Source organism: Alligator sinensis, unplaced genomic scaffold (assembly GCF_000455745.1).
Source record: "Alligator sinensis unplaced genomic scaffold, ASM45574v1 scaffold255_1, whole genome shotgun sequence".
In the NCBI taxonomy this organism is placed as follows: domain Eukaryota; kingdom Metazoa; phylum Chordata; order Crocodylia; family Alligatoridae; genus Alligator; species Alligator sinensis.
The window spans coordinates 1,160,688-1,168,475 of NW_005842270.1; positions in this window are offsets into that span (position 1 = coordinate 1,160,688).

Here is a 7,788-nt window from a genome sequence, read left to right on the forward strand (position 1 = left end):
GGCTTATGGTTCTGTGATATGCCCCTACTTCTTTATATTTAAATATGCCTCCTAAATGCCATAAGCTTTAAATCTGTCCAGGCCGGGAGTCCAGGGAATTCTTTCCTTGACTTTAATTTCCAATTAGCTGAGGCTGGATCCTCCAGAGATGGCTTCCTCCTCACCCCCGGAGGCTACATTATCATCAGCCCTTCAGCGCGGAGAAGCCTCTGAAATTGATGTAACTAATAATCACGGAGAAAGTCCTGCTACGTTTGCCATCCACGGCTGCAGAAACGGAGGCTTGATTTGAAAACCTGCAGCGACAAATGGATTATTTCGGTGGCAAATTGGTCTCTGTGGACCAACAATTTGGGGATCTGAGCGCTGGAATTGGAAACCAGCAGATCAATTCCGAACGTTTACACGCAAGGTCAATGCCCCGCAAACCGCATTGAGCGTGGTGATGAAAGATAACAGGCCTCTGCATTTTAAATGCGACTCCTTGGGAAGCAGTATTCAAAGTGCAAATGCGACGGGTCTGAGCGGGCCTACTGGAACGGAGGAGACGATCCCCGCGCACTTGAGACGAGCCTTGCAACTGAATCCCTAGACAAGTGTTGAGGATGACTGAAACCAGGAGGTTCTCACTAAAGGAGATGGCAGTAATGGCAATGAGGAGACTCCAGGGATGCTCGTGCTGGTACCTAATCCTCCAGAAGGCCGAGACACTCAGAGCAGCGGGAGCAAGCAGCTGCCCACAGCTGCAAAACCCTGCCTTTTCCTGAGATGCAGGACATGCCTGCCTGGTCACGGCCCTCCTGAGAGCTCCCCAACGCCAGGTCACGCTTCACAGCATGCGGCATTCAGGTGGATAACTTCTGAAAGGTCGGGAATATGTTTCTTCTTGGGGAGATATTCACCCTCAGACATGCTGAGAATCAAGAAAGGTTCAGAGAGCCAGCCTCACTGCAATTCAAAAGTCAGAAACATACAGATGAATACATTTTAATAGCAAATTTAATAATAAAATAGAGAAATGAGATATAAATGATGAAATGGTATAAAGGCATATCAAGCAAATGATTTAAATTTTAAAAAATGTGCATTACTCCTGAAGAAATAAACCTTGTTAACGTTTTGAGATTATTTTAAGTCAACTTGTCTAGGTCCTAGAGTCTCCCAAAGCCTCTCCCAGGTGACCAGCCTGTCTGGGAAAAGGATTTCTAATTTAAGCGCTCTTTTAAAACTTAATTTGATACTTGGTCCATTTGCAGATGAGCTACTCAGCAAGAACTGTAGTTCAAGGTTGAAGAGCATCGATTCTGACAGGCCCCCGGTTTTGATACTCTATTTCCTGCCTCCGTATCAAAACATTTACCAAATAAGGGGGTGTGTGTGTATAAAAGCATTTCTAATATATGTAACTCTAATTGATAAATGACTATTTTTATTCTATAGCTGAGCTATAGCTTGTCTAGCATCAACCCACTGAACGCACCCTTTAGTTTTTTTCCATTCTGTCTTGAATTTTCTAAAAATGGATCACACCTCGTGACATCCTCTGGCTTAATCATTTCCTTTGCTTCCTCTTCTCTTACCCAAACTTGGTCAAGTGAATGCAAACGCAACGCTATACCATATCATCATTAAGCGGCTGAAGGCCTACTGGAAGAGAGTAACTTCTGTTCAATCACATGGCAAAACTTTCTAGCAGCTGAAGAAAGAGCCCACGAGGGAGTCGCTGTCCGGGCACTGATTTGAGAAAACATTGGTCCAGACTGGGAAGACAATCCTTCCGAAGGCAAAACAGGAGCTTGCTGGAGAATTTATAATGGCCACGTTATCCAAGTCAGGCACTATCCCTTACTGGTACCCTGGTACCCTCACTGGTGAAGAAAGCTTTTTTTTTTTTTTACCATTGTTAGAAGTATCCCTCCCCAAATGCCTCCAACATCTTAATAGCATCAGGAAACTCAGACTGATAGTAAGACTGCAGCGAACACAATGCGCATGGCTTGATGGCTCTTTAAGACTTCTGTGACTGGCAAAGTATGGCGTGACTTTAGTGTTTCTGACGGCGTGGAAGTGTGACTGATTTCCTAGGCATTGTTGGAAGAAGGATTATAGTCTGCCAATATAGTCACGCACATCTTTTGAACTAAACTCTGGGCTTCTAAAAAAAGAAATGTGAGGAGCGAATTGGAAATATTTGGTGCTCGGGTTCTCCCCCCACCCCCTTCTTAGAAAATTAATTGGATTTAGGCTTGGTTTTTTAATGCCACGATCTGGCCTGTCTGCTAGGTGCATGGTATACTCTCACTCAGCTCATTTTTACCCGTGTTCAAAGTCTAGTTAAAATCCTGTGAATGAAGTTTAAACACCCACCGGAAGGTGGATCCCCACTCGGAGCTCTCTAATCACTAGGGTCAGGTGTGAGATGCATCCTCCGACTGCCAGCTCAGCAGACTTTCCATCCTTTCCCCCCTTGAAACCATTTAATACCCTTCTGGGCAGTAGTATGTGGTTGGTAGCACGGTTCCCATCTGACGGGGATACGGGCTTGGCTGCCAGCAGTGAGGCCTTTCTGCCAAACCCATTTGGTCTGGATCAGTCGCAAAAACCCAGCCGAGCTAGCAAGGCCAGCCAGGGAGAGCGAGGTGGGTCTCTGTCCCCTTTCTGTGGGCCTGTTGACATCTGGGAGATGATTTCTAGATTAGGTCCCCTGTCCCGGAGGCTCAGAGAGGACACAGTGACAGCTCTAACCCTAACTCTAGGCTACGATTCATCAGACTTGGTTGCAGCAGCTTAGCTCAAATATCCAGCGCCCCGAGCTGAAGGCCAGAGGCTCAAAGAAACTTGGGTGGAAGGAGATTTCCCGCTTACCAGCACAAAACATTTCGGCTGTGAATCTTAAGTGGCTTTTGTTTTGAACTTTTGCAAAAGCTGAAAGCAAAAGGAAACATTTATACTTGACCCAACAGGAAGGAGGGGTTTTTTTCAGATTTTTCCTTCACGGAGAACCAATGTTTTGGTCTCTTTTCCATTTAGGATCGAAGCCCTGCCTCAAAGTCTTAGCATCCTTAATGAGACGGAAATCTCCGTCTTCCTCCTCCGTCGGAGGTTTTCAAGGAGAGGTGGGATAAACAGCACGGGAAGGATTTAGGAGCAGCCGGCCTGCCATGGGTTGGATGAAGAAGATGCCTTCCTGCTGCAGGATACACACGGCTCTGCCCCGGAGAGGTGAAGCAGGTGTAAATCTCTTGCTCGCTGCAGCTTCCATCTAAAACATTGCACCTTTCACATCAGGATCTCAAAGCACTTAGGAGCATTCATGAATTGAGCTTCACCCGAGCCCTGCGACGTGATCATTGGCAAGCAGCTGTAATACTATCGTGGGACGCACGCGTTAGTGTTTGAAGGTCCACAGGGATCCGAAAGACTCCCAAAGTCCATGTCATTCTCCCTCGCTGGTCTAGTCTGATGGGATGCTTCAACTTCTCACTTGTGTTGGTCCAGCATTATAGTTTGGCCTGAAATGCTGGAAGTTGAGTCCTCAGCGCATCCTTTTCAGATAGGAATTGCCCTGCTAGTCTCATTATCCCTTAAAAAAGCAATTAAGCGATTATGAGAGAGAAGCAGCACTGGAAGCCAAGCACAGTAGATGAGAGGGGAAGGTTGAGCACTGTTCAGCTGGCAGTCTTTGAAATGGGGCTGTCTCAAGGTGATTTACTTTTTAGATGTGCGGATACAGGGCATAATTCAGGGCCTTGCAGATGCTGTGTTGCTTCTTTAGGAAGGGTCGATTTGGCAGCATCCGAGGAGGAGTCTAGGCTTCATTAGGAGCATGCAAATCCCCTTTCGGCATGCCACGAGTCCTTGGGACCTCCCCTGCAGTGCATCAGCGTGGGATGTGTTTCCACCGCATCCAAGAGCATGGGCTCACGGGTCGAAGCAAAACCCCCTGGGCTTGCTGCTCTCAATGCTGGTAGCGTGCATGGGCTTTGCATGGGACCGTTACAGCCAAGAAAGGAGAGGTTGGTGGAAGCTCGCGCGTCCCTCAACGATGAAAAATAGAACAACTCTTTCCACACCGTGACGTGCAAGAAAATGACCCAGATGATTTCTTTGCGCTGTGAAAAGGATTTCTTTCCAGCAGAGCGGCTGGAAGAGCTGAGCGCACTGCACCCGAGTTGGCAAAGCTGCAAAAGAAACTCTTCCAGGGGAACTGGCAAGGGAGCCGACAAGCCTCCGTTGCAGTGGAAAGCGATGAGCTCGAGCCGCCTGTGTTTGTTTCTTGGTTGCTGAGGGCCGGGGAGGTTGGAGCAGCTCTTGGAGAGAGGATTTTGTAGTGGCTTTGACTTTGGGAAAATCTTAGTCCTAAGGGAAACTGTTGGGAAAGGAACAGCCGTGACCTCCTCTTCCCTGGACCTCCCGCTCGTCCATCTCGGGAAGGAGCTTTCCCAGAAACACAAATATCCCGAAAAGGACAACTTTTGACCCGCCTGCTCTTTCCCGTGTTGCACTTGGTGCCCACCAGCCCCTGAGAGGCGATTTCTTCCTTGTCCTTGAAAGAGGGCTCACTGCGGGATCCTGATGGCCCCGGGTGCCATCCAGCCTGGGGCACTGGGGGCTGCCCTCCCTTGGCAGGAGGCTGGGAGTGCCCCCCTCCCTGTGACGTCATAGTCGGGGCAGGTGACATCACCCTGCAGAGGAGCGGGTGGCATCCAGAGCAGGCTGCAAGCACTGCCCAGCGGGTGCTTCCTGAGCCCAGGGTGCAGCTCCCTGCCAGGCAGGAGCAGAAAGCAGAGAGGCAGATCAGGAAGAGAAAGGGGATGGGAGGGCATGGGGGCTAATCGTGCCATGCCTGCCAACCACGTTAACCCCCGCTGGTGTAGAGAAACCCCAAGTCCAGCTTTTTTGGGGGGGGGGTCCCATGTCACCGCCTGCAAGGCTGTTTCTGCGGTCACAAATTCCTGGCAATGCGCTGCTGTCATTAGGCAACTTTTTAAATGAGGGGGGCAGTGACTTAGATCCAAGGGGCGTGCGCTCTGAGCCACGCTGCCAGCACAAGCAGCCACGCTCGGCCTTTCCAGGATCTGGCCAGCAACCTGCCGCCGGCAAGGCACAGCTGAACTGCAGGGACCCATCAGCATCCACCGGAGAGGGGATCCTCCTGCAGCAGCTGGACAAGGTAAGAGCTGCTCCTTCTTGGAAGTCAGTTTAATGCAAACATGCAGAGAACAATACAGAGCCGAGGCGCGTGGCCGGCGCTAGGGCAGTAGACGCAGCCCCTTCCCAAACCCAGAATAATGCAGGCAGACAGTGACGGAAGCACCTGTGATTTTCAAAAGGAAGCTCCACCAGTAACAATCCCTGGCTGCTTTGGAGGGCATTCAATTAACGGAAGATTTTTTTTAATTTTTTTTTTTTAATTAACGGAAGAAAAGGACAATGAGAATCCCGCCGTGGAGCTGAGCTGTTAAAACCTCCGCCTGGCTCTTGTGCCTCCGTGGCTCAGACAGGAGCTGGCCGGGTCACAGCTAGGGTTGCCAGCCCTTCCGGGCTATCTCCCCGTGACTACTGAAAGCAATCTGGGAGATAGGATATTTTAAGGAAAGGACATTACATCTCGCTGGGGGGAAAAAAATCTGCAATAGCTTCAGTCAGTTGGCAACTAGTCACGGCAGGGCAGGGTCGGACTCGCGTGCAGCCACTTAGAGGAGCCGAGAGCGCAGAGCTGCGAGGAGACGTGTCCAGTTTGCTTGCTCCAGGTGGGAGATGGGACCCGGCCGCCCTCCTGTGCGAGAGGGGCCAGTGTCCAGCAGGACGGGGGTAAAAGCACAAGTTAAAACATCTCTGCCTTCCTGCTGCAGCAGTCAACGAGGCCACCAGCACCCCAAAGGGGCTTCTCTGCAGGGCCATGCTCACACGTTGCCTGCTACATTGAGGTCCCAATCCCAGCCCCACTCACTGCCCAGTCCAGCGGGGATCAGAGCCTCTCCTCCTCCTGGATCAGCTTGCTCAGTGTCTCCGCGATGATGCTGAGGTCCTTGCTCGCGTCCAGCTCGAAGCCGGCAGATGGGGTGGAGGCTGACCCAGTCAGGCAGCCCCTTGGAGAAGAGGCGCGGGTGCTTCTCCATCTCACCTGCAGGGAACCGGGACTGATGGAAGGTGAGCCTGCAGCCAGGGGAGAGGTGGAGCTGGAGCCCCTCCGGCCCTGAACTGGGGCTCCAGCTCGGAAGCTCGACAGCGGCCCATCGCTGCCGATGCTGCGTGCGTTGCAAGGGGCAGAAAAACCACAGAGCCAAGCCAGGGAAGTGGGCCATGCCAAGCCCAGAGGCTGATCCTTAGGAATTGATCTGCAATGCAGAGAGGCACGTCCCTGGCTTTAGGGGCGAAAGCCTTCTGGGGTCAGACTCCCTCAACTCGATAAAGCAGCAGCAGGGGCAGGGCTGCTGGAGCCAGGATCATCGCAGCATCGCGTTCACCAGGTCCTTCGCCTTCTTGTCGAGGGTCTGGGCTGGAAACCTGCAAGTGTTCGGCATTGGGCATCACTGCCTTGCTGCGAGGTGCTAACTAACATCAAGAGCTAGACGGTGTGTTCTCTGGGCAGCTAGCAGACGCCACACAGGCGAGGGAGGCGGTGGTCATGGGAGATCTGAACTACCCAGATATCTGCTGGGAGGCAGACAGCCAAAATAAGCCACTCATGGAGCACTGTGTGCAGGACCTCCACCTAACCCAGGTGGTGTCCAGTCCCCCCAGGGGTAGCGCCATGCTTGACCTGGTCTTAGCAACAGGGGATGATCCCGTGGGGAACATGCGAGTTCACGGTAGCCTGGGAGATAGTGACCATCACTTGGGCGAGTGCACTATCCAGCGAAGGGTGGGTAAAGTAACTAGTGGGGCTACGGTGTTTGTCTTCAGGAGGGCCAACTTTAGCAAGCTTAGAAGGCTAGTTAGTGACGGGATGCAGCTCCCCATGCACGCCTATGCCAGCCAATTCCCCAACCTCGATCATTGCCGGATGTCCACAGGGCACCAGTCCACCTACGGCTAGTTCGGAAATAGTGAAGGAGCTCCTGCAGGAGCTGGATGGGTACAAGTGAGCAGGCCCGGATGACCTCCATCCACGGCTGCTGAAAGAATTGGCCGGTGTCATAGCGGAGCCGCTGGCACGGCTGTTCGAGCACTCGTGGTGCTCCGGCCAGGTCCCTGAGGACTGGAGAAGGGCCAATGTGGTGCCCATATTCAAGGAAGGGAGAAGGGATGAGCCGGGTAACTTTAGACCAGTCAGTCTTACCCCTATCCCTGGGAAAATGCTAGAGAAAATAATCAAAGAGCACATTTGTGCAGGCCCAGCGGGGGAAACGATGCTGAGGGGAAACCAGCATAGGTTTGTCACGGGTAGATCCTGCCTGACAAACCTTGTAGCCTTCTATGACACTGCCTGGATGCGGGAGCCGAGGCTGATGTCATCTTCCTGGACTTCAGGAAGGCCTTCGATGCAGTCTTGCACCCTATCCTCGTTGGGAAGCTAGCAGACTGCGGAGTGGATGCCGACACGGTCAGGTGTGTGGCCAGCTGGCTTAGGGACCGCACCAGAGAGTGGTGGTGGATGGGTCCTTCTCGGCCTGGAGGGAGGTGGGCAGTGGGGTCCCGCAGGGGTTGGTCCTCTGACCGATATTATTCAATATCTTCATCAGCGATTTGGACGAGGGCGTGGAGAGCACCCTCTCCAAGTTCGCTGATGATACCAAGTTATGGGGCAAAGTTAGTACACCGGAGGGCAGGGAGCAGATTCAG